Genomic DNA, 13,459 nt, shown 5'->3' with positions numbered 1-13,459 from the left:
AAGTAAAATAGGACAAAATGTCCCAAAAAATGTCCAATACCTGTCTTTTACTTCATGTTAAAGAAAATAGATTTAAAATTTGACATTAGCCAGGTTTTCAGTTTAATATGGAGACAGAGGCAGGGCGCCTGGGTGGCTCAGTCGTTAAGCGTCTGCCTTCGGCTCAGGTCATGATCCTGGGGTCCTGGGATCGAGCCCCGCATCGGGCTCCCTGCTCCGCGGGAAGCCTGCTTCTCCCTCTCCCACTCCCCCTGCTTGTGTTCCTGCTCTCGCTGTGTCTCTCTCTGTCAAATAAATAAATAAAATCTTTAAAAAAAAAATGGAGATAGAGGCATTCTAGAGGTACCTTATCTTTCCTCCGCTACCATTCCATGAAAGTCCCTTTGAAAATGTACCAGTGCCTTAAAAAAATTGTACAGGGGTGCCTGGGTGACTCAGTCAGTTAAGCATCTGCCTTCAGCTTAGGTTATGATCTCGGGGTCCTGGGATCAAGCCCTGCATCGGGCTCCCTGCTCAGTGGGGAGTCTGCTTCTCCTTCTTCCTCTGCCCCTACCCCCAGCTTGTCCTCTCTCTCTCTCTCTCAAATAAATAAATAAATAAAATCTTTAAACAAATAAATAAAATTTATATTCCTTATAAGTGGGGTACAGGAAGATAATATGCAGGACTCTGGGAGGATTTTCACAAACTGCCACGTCCGTGGTGTTGGAGTGAGAAGCACAGTCGTGGATTCTTTTTTTTTTTTTTTAAAGATTTTATTTATTTATTTGAGAGAGAGAGAATGAGAGAGAGCACATGAGAGGGGGGAGGGTCAGAGGGAGAAGCAGACTCCCTGCCGAGCAGGGAGCCTGATGCGGGACTCGACCCAGGGACTCCAGGATCATGACCTGAGCCGAAGGCAGCCGCCCAACCAACTGAGCCACCCAGGCGCCCACAGTCGTGGATTCTATTTGCTCCAACCTGTGCCTAGGAAAAGTACACATCATCTGGCAGAAGATAGCAAACAGTTCTCTGTTACCGTACAGCCTGTCCCTAGCTCAGGCATTCCAGCCAGAAAGTCAGGCAACCACATTCCTTTCCACATGAGGACAGTATTTTCTAGGCACCCAGATCAGGGCTCTCCTCCTCTTTCCTTTCTTCCCTCTTCATTCTTGATTAGAGACTAGAGGTCTTAGAAGAAACTGTGCCAGATGTGTCAGACAGCACAGTGACATGTTAGGGTGTAATTGGTGGTGATGTGCTGAGTTGAGATTGTAAACACGACAGACTGAGGCAGATACAAGAGCTGGAAGCGTGAGTGAGTGTGTATAGATGCAGGAGAGGGCATGCGGGGACTCTATGACTTACTTGTCTTTGGAAAAGAGGTAATTGTAGACTGTGCCTAAGTATTTAACACAGTCAAAAGACTGGCAGTGAGAGAAGGAGGTTCATGTATTTATCCAGCGAGGATTTATTGAGTATCTACTAGATATGCCAGATGCTGTTTTGGTGGCAGAGAAATACCAGTAAGAAAGAGAAACTGGCGTCTGGTTCTACTAGGGAAGATTGGGGAGTAGGTAGAGGGAGAGGGACAAGAATAAGCAAACTATTGAAAAGCATAATTTTTTTTTTTAAAGATTTTATTTATTTGACAGAGCACAAGCAGAGGGAGAGAGAGGGAGAAGCAGGTTCCCTACTGAGCAAGGAGTCCGATATGGGACTCGATCCCAGGACCCTGGGATCATGACCTGGGCCGAAGGCAGCCGCTTAACCGACTGAGCCACCCAGGCATCCCGAAAAGCATAATTTTTGATAATTATCAGTGCTGTGAACAAAATAAGATGGGGAGGTGAGGCAGAATGAATGGGGCTTCTCAGACCAATCCACTGTGGCCCCAACATAGACTGGACCCAATGCCACAGGACTTGTCCAGAAGAAACAGAACAAATGGGGTAGGAGAAACAGAGTTTGATCATTACCACACTATGTTATGTAAATATTATTATTATCTTGTTTTACAGATGGAAAAATAACCTGAGACAATATATGAGCAAAGAAAAATTCTTATGAGAAGAAATACAAGCAGTTGATAGACATTTGGAACTTATTAAAATTCACAAGTAATGAAATAAACACACTAAAGGGATGAAATTTAAAATTGCAATTAGATACCATTTTCAATCAGTCAAATTTGCAAAGATTAAAAAAAAAAAGACCAAATTATTGCTAGTGATAGTGACATAAATTTGACCCCTCTCATTTGCTGCTGAGAAGATAGTTAATTGGTACATCTTTTAAGTAAAACAATCCTACCTGTAGGAATAAGTCCCAAGGAAATTACTAGAAAAGCAAATAAAGATTAATATACTAGATGTTAATTGCAGTACTATTTATAATTACAATTACATTTCCCAGTTTCCCTTGGCAAGGTGTGGCCACATAAGCAAGCTCTGGCCAAAGGCTTATGAGCAAAAATGATGTTCCTAAAAGATCATGTTCCTAAAAGAAAGTGGTTTGCCCTCCATGTCCTCTTTCCTCCTTTCCAAAGGCTAATGCATGGATGCAGTAGTGGGTGAGCTGGTTTTGACCATGAGGACAAGAACAACACTCTAAGGAAAAACAGAAAAATAAGATTGAAGGAGCCTTGGTCCCTGGATGACCTTGTGGAGTAGAGCTTCTCCCTGCTGAACGTATCAGATGGAACTTTAACAAGAGTTAGAACCTTCTATCTTGTCTTCAGCCATTGTGACTTGGCCTCCTTTGCAATAGCTGAATTAATATCCTAAATAATACAGACAGCAGCTGTAAAATATATAAAATTTTTCATTCCTTATTATTACAATTATCTAATACACACACCGATGGTCTTAATAATAAAACTAAGTAGCAGATCCCCACAGAAGATGTGTTAATAAAAGCAGAATGCTTAACATCATCTCTTGGCTGTTTTGGCAATCAGATATTCATGTTTCACAAAAATACTTAGGTATAACTTGATAAAAAAAGCAGGACCAGGGGCGCTTGGGTGGCTCAGTCAGTTAAGCGTCTGCCTTCAGCTCAGGTCATGATCCCAGGGTCCTGGGATTGAGCCCTGAGTTGGGCTCCCTGCTCAGTGGGGAGCCTGCTTCTCCCCCGCCTCCCACCGCTAGTGCTATCTATCTTGTTCTCTCTCTTAAATAAATAAATTAATTAAAGAACAAAACGGGACCAGATGCAATTATAAAAAGGTAAAAGCTTTGATTAGTTCTTTAAGGTTTTAACTTGATCTCAAACCTGTGAAATGTTAGTGGCAATTGTTTTCCTTTCCACTCCTGTGCATTGCTTCCAGAATGGGATGTTATGTGCCACGTTATCCAGTTGGCTTTGTCAGAGATTTATCTCTGTAGATGGATCAATTATTCTAGTTTGGGGAGAAGGCAGAGCTTCTTGCACCATGAGTGGCTGTATAAAAGCCAGTTGGTGGAAAAGGGAAACAGGAATGAGAGACATGCCTTTCGCTTGGGGCAATTTTACTTCCTTCTCTTCTTTAGCATCATTTGCTAGAACCTGGATAAGCCATCAGCATGGGCTCCTGGGGGCCTGTTCAACTGCCTTCTGATGCCGTATTGCTCTAGCAACAGAAAACTTTGGTAGAGTGGGAGCAAGAGCTAAAATTGGAAGGTGGGGACACAGACATATAAGTGGAGACTGAATTATGAGGGGGAGAGGGTACGGAATAGAAGGTCAAGTCCAAATCCCAGCTTGGAAGAGGCAATTCTGGTCTAGTGTCACACAGGCTTTGAAATCCTGAGGAAGGGGATGAGGCTTTTAAATTCTAGGGGTGAGATGATGGGACAATGAAGAAGAGCAGTGTTCTTTAAGAAAATCTCTTGAAATGTTAGGAAGAAGAGCAAGGACAAAACCCAGCCTTCAGTGTCATCAGCTGGCTAGACAGAGACTAAGAAGCAAGCCCCAGGCCACGACTGAAGCAGAGAGCAAGACTGCTAGCTGGCTTTGGTGCCTTGTGGGAAGAGAGACCCCAGACATTCAAGAGGCCCAGACAGAGCAGATGAGAACAGGTAAAGGATTCTCACATTCATTGAGCATTTAATATTCCATATACTCGATTTTATTTTTGCGGCAAGCTTGGGAGTACTCTTCGCAGAAAGGTTGAATGATTTGATCCAAGATCATGAATTTATTAAGTGGAGGATGTAGTTCTGACTGACTCTAAAATCCATATTCTTTCTTTCCTGCCTGCCATTTTGGGGCTTTTCAGGGATTGCTGCCCATTATACTTCCAGAAGGTGGAAGAAGTTAGAGAAGTCTATTACCCAACCTTGATGGCTTGTAGGATAACGATTGATGTGTTCCCCATAGGCCTCTTGTTAGTTCACAGAGAAAGGAGGAAGCCTGGGGGTAGATAGGATGCTGCCTAATCAGGAGTCTGAAGGTGGTACTGTCCCGCCTTCCCAGAAGCTTAGCTTGCTACGTTCCAGATTAATCCTAGGCAGTTGTGAGCTGTTGGTGCCCATAGCCATTTCCCAGAGAATCCTCAGGACTCTAATAGCCTTTAAAGGAAATGTTATGGTAAAATATGAGAAGATGCTCAATCTTGTACCTGATCAGGTAAAAGCAAATCAAATGAACCTTTAGATACTATTTTCATGTCATCAGATAGAGATAAATTATAAATATTTTAATATCCAGTGTCTTTGGAAGTATAGACAAAATGGAACTCCAGTTTGCTGTTGGTAGGCATGTAAGCTAGCAGCATTTATTAAAATTTACCCAGAAATTTCACCTTATAGAAATAACCATGTAAGTGTGCAAGGATATGTGTACAATGGCATTTGTTCCAGAACTGTTTAAAAATTAAAAACCAAGGGGCGCCTGGGTGGCTCAGTTGGTTAAACGTCTGCCTTTGGCTCAGGTCATGATCTCGGGGTCCTGGGATCGAGCCTGAGCATCAGGCTCCCTGCTCAGTGGGGAGTCTGCTTCACCCTCTCTCTCTCTCCCTCTGCCCCTCCCCACCATCCATTCTCTCATTCTCTCTCACGTAAATAAATAAATACTATCTTAAAAAAATTAAAAAATGAAACCAAGTAAATATCCATCCACAAAAAAGTTAAATTACAGCACAGCCGTTCCTAAGGAGTATGATGAAGCCATTTAAAAATGTGATTGAACTGTCTATGCTTATGTGGAAGGGTATCCAGGATATAAGGAGTATAAAAGCAAACTCATGAGAACAACAAAAAATGACATACACCTGTGAGTGGAGAAAAGTCAAGAAGGATCCATACCATGCGGTGGTTATTTTTGGAGGAGAGAACGTAGAATGGGGCAGGGGCGGATGAGGTGACCCCCATTCTTCACATGTATCTTCGTGGTTCGAATTTTGGGACAATCTGTTGAACATTTATTACTGTTATAATTTAAATAAATTCATAAAATAAAAGTGAGGAACACTCAGGGGTAGACGGTTATCCTTCTGAGCCCGAGGCAGAGGACAGCGACTTGAGGTCATGTGTGATTCTGTACCAGTGCCTACCACAGAAATTTGGACACATGCTAAAACCTGCTCCACTTAGGGAAGCCAAAAAAACCCGCTCCAGGCAGGACTGTAGCTGGCAGAGCAGGCATCTAATTTTTCCTACCTTCCAGTAGATTCCAGCCCGAGCTCCTGCTAGCCTTATTTTCTATTCCCCAGCAATTCCTTTGACTCTGAACTTCAGACTGACCTCCTGTTTCTCCCCCGAAGCTATTTTTTTAATACTTTCTCTTCCCCTCAATTTACATTTTAATGCTTAGTGAGTTCACGACACTGTAAGATTCTTTATAATAGGGGCCGAAATGCATGCGAAACTTTCGTGAGGTTTTTCCTCGATGAATAAAAGGCAACGCCCCCGACGAGTTGTCACTGGCATGTAGTATTTGTATGAAATTAAACTCAGAGAGTGATGACAGGGAGGTTAATTTTCTTCCCATTGTAGGTACAGTTGATTTCCTTTCCTTTAGCTTTGAGAAAAGGCAAGGGTTAAAAGGAAGCTGGGGAGAACCTGGAGTTTGCTGTAATTGGCTACAGTAGTCACAAAACACTAATACAGCCTGGCTGCTTTACTGGAGGTGTCCTTCCTGGTGGGACCTGAGGCCCTTAGGACCTTGTGTCTTCGCGTGGCCCCCCGGGCACTGAAAGGAGGTTCTGAATGCAGCTAGGAAGTGGACTGCCCTGGCAATGGGACCATTTGACTGACTCATGTGATCCCTCCCCTCAACTCCCTCTTCTTTTCAACAACAGCTCCTTCTCAGCACCATCTCAAGAGCTGGAAGCAGAATAGCTATGGCGACACGTAAGATGATAAGGCATGTGCTTGAGGTATGATTGGTTTTAGAGCAGCCTCAAAACCGGCTGCGTGATGCCTTGTGAGTTTGATGGGTGATTTACAGCCATTGGAAGCTGGATGGCTTGTTCTGTGCTCCTAGCCAACCAGAACTATATTATGCAAGGCTTAGACTAATAGATCACTGTGTAAATGACATCAGGGACTCACTCTCCACTCTCTAAACGTGAAAGAAGCCATGAGCAGACAAATTAGATGAATAAATACTCCCTATACAAGCTACCTGTCCTAGCGGATTAGCCATTTACAAACTTTAGAATACGTAAAAGTCACCTGGGGATCTTGTTAAAAATTGTAGATTTCCAGCTCTGCTCCCAGGAATTCTGATGAAGTAGGGTGGGGATGTATTTCTGACGTGTGGCCCAAGAGATTCTTCTGCAGGCAGTCGGTGGAGCATGCTCTAATGGAAGAGCAGAAGTTGCTGGGGTCAGAGAGAGACACCACTCACACGTTCTGGTGTTTTGGCACAGAGGACAAGCTGTAATTTCCAAACATTTTTTTCCTGCTTTGATCCTCTTCACATTTATATATTCTTGCACTGTTACCTCCATTACATGGGAACTTGAAAGCTATGGGGGGAGGGGCTGGGAGAGTACATAGTCCTAGGGCGGCGGCATGGGGTTCACACATCATAGTCTCCATGTGGGCAAGTGGGGCACTCTTCCAGATTCTGGTAATATTTCCTCTATTTCCCTGCCCCACTTACTAGCAGGTGATTCTTAGTTTGGAGAGAAACAAGTGTCTCTCGGTGGGGAATCTCTGGGTGAGGAAACGTGCTAACGTTCAAGGCACCATGCATCTTGCACTTTGGGCAACTGGCAGACACGACCTTGCACTTGGGCATGTTCCTTCCTTTCGAGGCTGCGGAGAGATGATCTGGTCCCTGCGCCATGAGGCATTGATCTCCAAAGTCTAGTCTTGCATTCATCTGGGCTGGGGGTGGAAGGTCAGGGCTCTGCCTGTGTTGTGCAGTTTGTGCGTTCATTCCCAAAGGTCAAGTGTGGCTGGAATCCAGGTCAGGTCCCACGGCCCTATCCGGACGTTGGGGCAAGGATAACGGCTGTGCCTGGCCTGAGGAAGGGAGACCTTTTAAAAATCTACGCAAGCTCAGGCGCCTGGGTGGCTCAGTTGGTTAAGCGTCTGCCTTCGGCTCATGTTCTCAGGGTCCTGGGATCCAGCCCCAAGTTGGGCTCTCTGCTCAGTGGGGAGTTTGCTTCTTCCTCTCACTCTCCCTCTGTGCTCTCTCTCCACCCCCCCCCAAATAAATAAATAAAATCTTTTAAAAAAATCCACACAAGCTCTCTGCTAGTTGTGGCCCTGCCAGGTGGCGCCCCCAAGCTTCTCTCAGTCTTAATGCTCTCCTTGATGTTCCCGAACTGGGTATTGGGGTGTTTAGGAAGAACTCTGTTTACTGCTGCATATTCCAAGAGTTGGAAATCTCTGCTTTCCTGACGATGATTAAACCTCAAGAAGAGCCCACCCATCTGACCTCCTTCAGGCTATGTCCATCTACCCATTGGAAAAACAAATTCCTAAGTGAGTGACACATTATCCCCTTGTGTCCTGTCAATCCTCTCATTTGCCAATCTCCAGCTTATCGGCTAGACTTGTTTAATGCCTGAGGCCAAGGTACTGCAGTATCTCTTATTTAACTAGTTGCACACAGCTAATTACTTACCCCCGTATCTCATCAGTATACAAAAAATATTGACTCCAAGTTGGAAAATGCCTCAGAGGCATTACAAAACTTGTATTAGAAGAGACGCCTTCTTAAATACCAGCCATCCAAGAGCTCCGAAGAATAAGGGAGAAGCTGGGAGGAAACCAGCTGGAAAGAGGGGTTGCACGTTTCACTGCAACCCCTCTCCCCACCATATTTCCTATTCAAAATGATCTCTCACGAGATTTGGTACAAGTATTTGCCTTCTCACAACCTACTCCACTCTCCTGGTGATAAAATAATCCTTGACATGCTGCACCCCACCCTTTCTGAGTGGGTTCATGTTCTGAATACTCACTCTGACTATAGCAAGATTTAGATAGCTGCCCGTTCGTTGCCTATCCTTACAGGCCATGGAAGCTGCAGGAAACCTTCCTGATTCACGGTTTCCGTGCTTGGCTTTCTGGCACCTGCCGACCAGCCTCCCCTCTTGCTGGCTGCAGTATCAGTGGCTTCCCGTAGAAAGCTGGACACACTCTCCTTAAGGGGAGATTAGCAGGTGCTCAGGAGGGTAGTACAGAACATTAGCTACCTAATCATTAACGTTCCTAATTGGGGAGTTCTCCCAGGTAGACGATTTATTGTGCTTTCACTATATGGCCTGGCAGGTGCTGGGTGTGTCGTATAGAATCCAACTCAGTGTTCACACTCTATCAGCTAAGGACCAGTCTCGATTTTCAGTTGAAAAACTTGAAGTACAGGGAATTAGAATAGTTTTTCTAAAGTCACACATCTTATTAAAACAAAACTAAACCAAAAAACGTAGAGGAGAAAAAGTGCTTTAAAGGGAGAAGAGACAGTAGCGAAGTAGTTGCTCTTGAGAACAAAATACTCGTTTGGGAAGAGAATGTTTTCCTACTGCTGGATCAGCCAATCAGGGCTGCAGTAGTATTTGCATGGTTTAGAAATGATTTTTTTTGTTGGTCTCATTTTATTCTTCTACCCTTTACAATCTGAGGCCCGTCTTAACCAAAACGCAGATTTCAGACATTAAGGTATTTCCACTTTTTCTCCTCTTCTGTCAGTTAAAGAAGTATCATAGTGAGCACTCTTTTTCCTTCTAGAAGCACAGACTTTGTAAACAAGTTGTGGGCAAGAGAAAATGCCCATGGGTTGGCCAACGTCAGCACCTCTGGATCAATGGTTCACAACCTTGGAGGCTCATGAAAATCCCAGCGTGGGCTGGCCCAAGCCCAACCTGCTAAATTAGCATCTCTGGGGCAAGGGCTGGGCACTGAAATCAGCATCTCTGGGTGTGGACCGGGCTTCAGGGTGTTTTGAAAACTGCTGCTCTCCAGATTTTGGGGAGCGAGGCTCTAGATTAGTGGTTCTCAAAGTGCGGTCCCTGGATCTGCAGTATCAGCATCACCAGGGAGTTTTTAGATATGCAAATTCTTGGGCCCAATCCCAGTCCTGCAAATCAGAAACTCAGAGGGTGGAGTCCAGCAGTCTGGTTTAACAAGCCCCCCAGCTGGTTCGGATATAACTAAAGTTTGAGAACCACCGCTGGATAACAGTTTCACCTTTACTTCGGTGTTAGGCTTTGGAGAGATGAGATCCCCCAGCTTATATCCAAAGCAATGGAGGGCTGATTACAAGGATATTTGTGGGAATAAGAGAGCAGGCATCATAGGAACCCAGGGAAAGGGGCACAGTGGGATGCTTGGGATGAGCGGCTGTGGCACCTCGAGGCATTCCAGGACCTGGGATGTGGTCTGGAGCACGGCGTGTGATTCGGGATTTGGAGCGACTTGCCCATGCTGCTTCTTGTTTGGCCAGCCACGGGAATTCCTGGTTTCTTCCTCTAGTGCCTTACTGTTATCCTGACTCTGATGCTCTCTGCCTCTGCCTGCAGCGAGTGGCTTAGCTGGAGTCTTGGAATGAGGCTGCTGGAGTTAGCATTCTGGCTCATATTATCTGTATGACCTTGAGCGCTTCATCATCTCACTCCTCTTGGCCTCGGTGTTCTTGTCTGAAAGGTGGGAATACTAATTGTATCTACCCTATAGATTTATAACTGCTCAAACACCAACGCTGTCATTATTGCTTTTGTGTGTCTTCATGCTTCTAGATACATCTACCACAACTGACTCAGTCCAAACCCTGAGTTCAAGTGTTTGAGAAAGAGACACAGATTGCTGCCATGAGTCACTGCGGTGGTTCCTGGGCCAAGCTCTCCCACCAAGCATCTGTGGGCATCCCGTATATTTACTGTTTGGGGCTTCGATGCTCTCCTCTGGTCCATGAGACCTCACTCACTCAGAAGATCCTTTTATGCTATAACCAAAGAGAGGAAGAGAGCATGCGCGGTATTGTACTGTTGCAGGATTTCTATTCCTTTGGTCCCCTGGCTTTTGGTCACGCCACTTCAAAGAATGAAGAGGTAGACCAGACGAAGAGTGGAGTGCCACAGAACAAAGTTTATTGAGCGATAGTACAAAGCTCCTGAAGAGGGAGAGGACCCAAGAGGGTTGCCAATTTGGCGTTTAGATCTAGGGGTTTTTATGGGCTTGTTGGTGGGCTTTGATCTGATTAACCCTCCGTGCACCCAATCAGGTTTTTGTCCTCTACCTATCACGGGGGAAAGGGTGGAGGGCTCCTTCCAGGGTGATGTAAAATTCTTTTAACGGTGGTTTCCTCTTGGGCGGGGGACAGCTCATCCCTGCCTGCCTTTCTTCCGACTCTCCTTCATGAGTACCAGCAGGGCACTCGGCTAGTCCAAGCCACGGGGAACGTCCAGGGGACTTAGTCTCTTAGCTTGGCCCCAACAGTCTAACCACGTGCTGATGGTGTTTTGAGTCTGAGTCCACAATTTGGAAACCTCTTTTCACATGGATAGATCACATTTGAATGTAGCATGTGGGTTGCAGAAGTGGAGACCCAGCTGCACGATGACTGTCCCTTCTGGCACCTCCGTGTGGAGTTGTAGGATCACCGAAGCAGGGAATGTCAGCGCAAGGAAGACGTGCTGCTCACTGACGGAGGCAGAGGATGCCAACCTCCGAATAAACACTACACATTTAAAAAGTCATTTCCTCCCCATCCTCCCTGGAACTTTGGAAAATAAATGCCTTTGGAGAAAATGGGCTTGGAGAAAATAGGAGCCGATACAGGTCACTTAGAAGCACTTTGGGGCTGGTTTCCTGCAACAGAGCTGCTGTGTTAATATGCTCAGATGTGTGGATTTTGTTGTTCACAGATAGTAAAGGGAGTTTTGTGATGAATGCTCCACAGACAAAACGGTTCTTACTTGACGAAGCAGCAGCTACTAGCTCTTTCCCCATTTACTGATTTTGGAGTGATGAGATACGTCCATGCCAAGTGTGAGATGCTTCCCTTTATAGTTTTCAATTTGCATGATAGCATTCCATTTTTGATCATCTAGAATGTCTCTGCTTCTTTTCTTTCCCCCTGTAGGAAAGCAGAGAGAAAAGCCATATAGTAATTATAATGAAAAGTCTTATAATGATCTGAGGTCCCCCCGCACGGTTCCTCTCCCTCCCACCTGCACCCTGCAGTCATCAGTGTTCTGATCAGAAGATTTTTAGACCTGGAAGAGCTGTCTGGTTCAATGTCTGACTTGAGTATTCAGGGCATATACAGATTCCTTTGAAAGGAAATGCATTCTTGCAGATTTCCAGCAATACCTTTTAACACTTTTTATCATAAAATTCCTTAGAGAGGTAAAAATATAAAACTAGGTATACAAACATGTGTGTTATACAATCATGAAAACAAAACAAAAAAAACACCTTACAAATTAGAGACGGGCGCCTGGGTGGCTCAGTTGGTTAAGCGACTGCCTTCGGGTCAGGTCATGATCCCGGAGTCCCGGGATCGAGTTCCACATCAGGCTCCCTGCTCAGCAGGGAATCTGCTTCTCCCTCTAACCCTACTCCCTCTTGGGCTCTCTCTCTCACTCTGTCTCTCTCTCAAATAAATAAATAAATAAATAAAATCTTAAAAAAAATTAGAGACAAAAGTATGATTGATAATTTCAAGTTAATAACATTGAAGAGCAGATATTGGTTGAACTTAAATTGCCAAAGCTGGATGTGTTAATGGAAAAATGTGCTGGCGTAATTGTTTTACTTATGACTGTTTTCTGTTTAATCATTGCCAGACATTATTTAAATTGTAGTCATTTTCATTATTATTATTTTGCTACCTTGACCATGAAGTCATGTTAAACTGTGAATAGGTTGGTCAATTTAGAATGTACACTCTCCGCACTGAAGGAAAAAGTATCCTTTAACAAAAGAAGGCTTATTGTTTATTTTTTGGCGACATAAACAGAGCTCTTGACTGCCACAGCCGAGGAACCTGGATGCTTTGCTTTCCAAGAGTCCTGTGCCATGGAATGACTCAGTCTCCCATCACTTTGTTCAAGTAGCTATGAAATTCTTGCACAATGTGTGGTAACACCCTTTGTCCTTGGCTTGGTGTACCCTCGATTGTAAACGCAAACACAGAGGCATTCACTGGAACCTCATATTCATCCAGATGACGCGGGCTATGTTTGCATTAATATTTATCTTTAGATTACCAACAAAATGAAAACACACAATTACATTCTGACAGGCATTTTGGATTTGGGGAAAATCTGAGGATCTTCAGAGGTCTGAAGACTCCAAGTTAAGAAACACTGGTCAAGTTACCGCCTAATTAGGTTTTGCCTCACTTCATTCTCACAAAAACCCTATGAGGTAGACAGAGCATCAACTTGGCTTCACAGACTAGGCTCTGGGCTGTGACAGGGCTCAGGAATTTGCCCAGCACCACACAGGCTGTGAGAGAGGAACCAGGATCCCATCCCGGGTCTGTCTGTCTCCAAAGTCTTTCTCCTTGAGATCTCTCAGGACCCTCACCCCTAGAGATCTGTCCAGAATCCTCAGGCAACTGTGTAGGAATGATCTTTGGGCAGGCAGGGGCTCATGCCTTTTCTTTTTATAGTTTCTTGAGGAAACTCAAGGCAAAAGTGGCATTCATACGCTGAAGGAACACAGTGCCATTTTGCGAGTCAGAGTCTCAATGAGAATTCATTTACCTCACACGTGATTTCTCTCAGAATCAGTCCTAAAGCCATTCAGGCCTGCTCAGGACATTTCAGGCCCCACAGCTGAGGCCAGTACTAAGTCGTACTGTTGGATGAGAGTTGCATCAGAAACTCCGGGTGGAAGTCCTACTTCTTTTTTTATTTTATGTTATGTTAGTCACCAGACGGGGGGCTCCTACTTCTGTTGTTAAAAGCTCTGTCACCTTGGGCAAGCCACTCCACTCCTTTGAGCACACGTTTACTATCTTTAAAATGAGAACATTGATAATGAACTCGCAGGTGTATTGTGAGGGGTTCACGAGGCCCTGTGTATAACAGTAT

General features: G+C 44.7%; 1 long non-coding RNA gene across 1 annotated transcript in view; it reads left to right on the top strand.

Annotated features, from left to right (window-relative positions):
• Window positions 1-3,864: 3,864 nt before the first annotated feature.
• LOC118003660 overlaps window positions 3,865-13,459 on the top strand; it is a 61,037-nt gene continuing 51,442 nt past the window's right edge. The window contains exon 1 of the long non-coding RNA XR_004677382.1: window positions 3,865-4,037. This is a non-coding gene — a long non-coding RNA (uncharacterized LOC118003660). The remainder of the gene's footprint in view (window positions 4,038-13,459) is intronic.

The sequence above is a fragment of the Mirounga leonina genome, unplaced genomic scaffold (genome assembly GCF_011800145.1).
Source record: "Mirounga leonina isolate KUSES-001 unplaced genomic scaffold, KU_Mleo_1.0 Mir_91, whole genome shotgun sequence".
Taxonomy (NCBI): domain Eukaryota; kingdom Metazoa; phylum Chordata; class Mammalia; order Carnivora; family Phocidae; genus Mirounga; species Mirounga leonina.
Note: the sequence above shows the minus strand (reverse complement) of the source record. Positions and strands in the feature narration are given on the sequence as shown.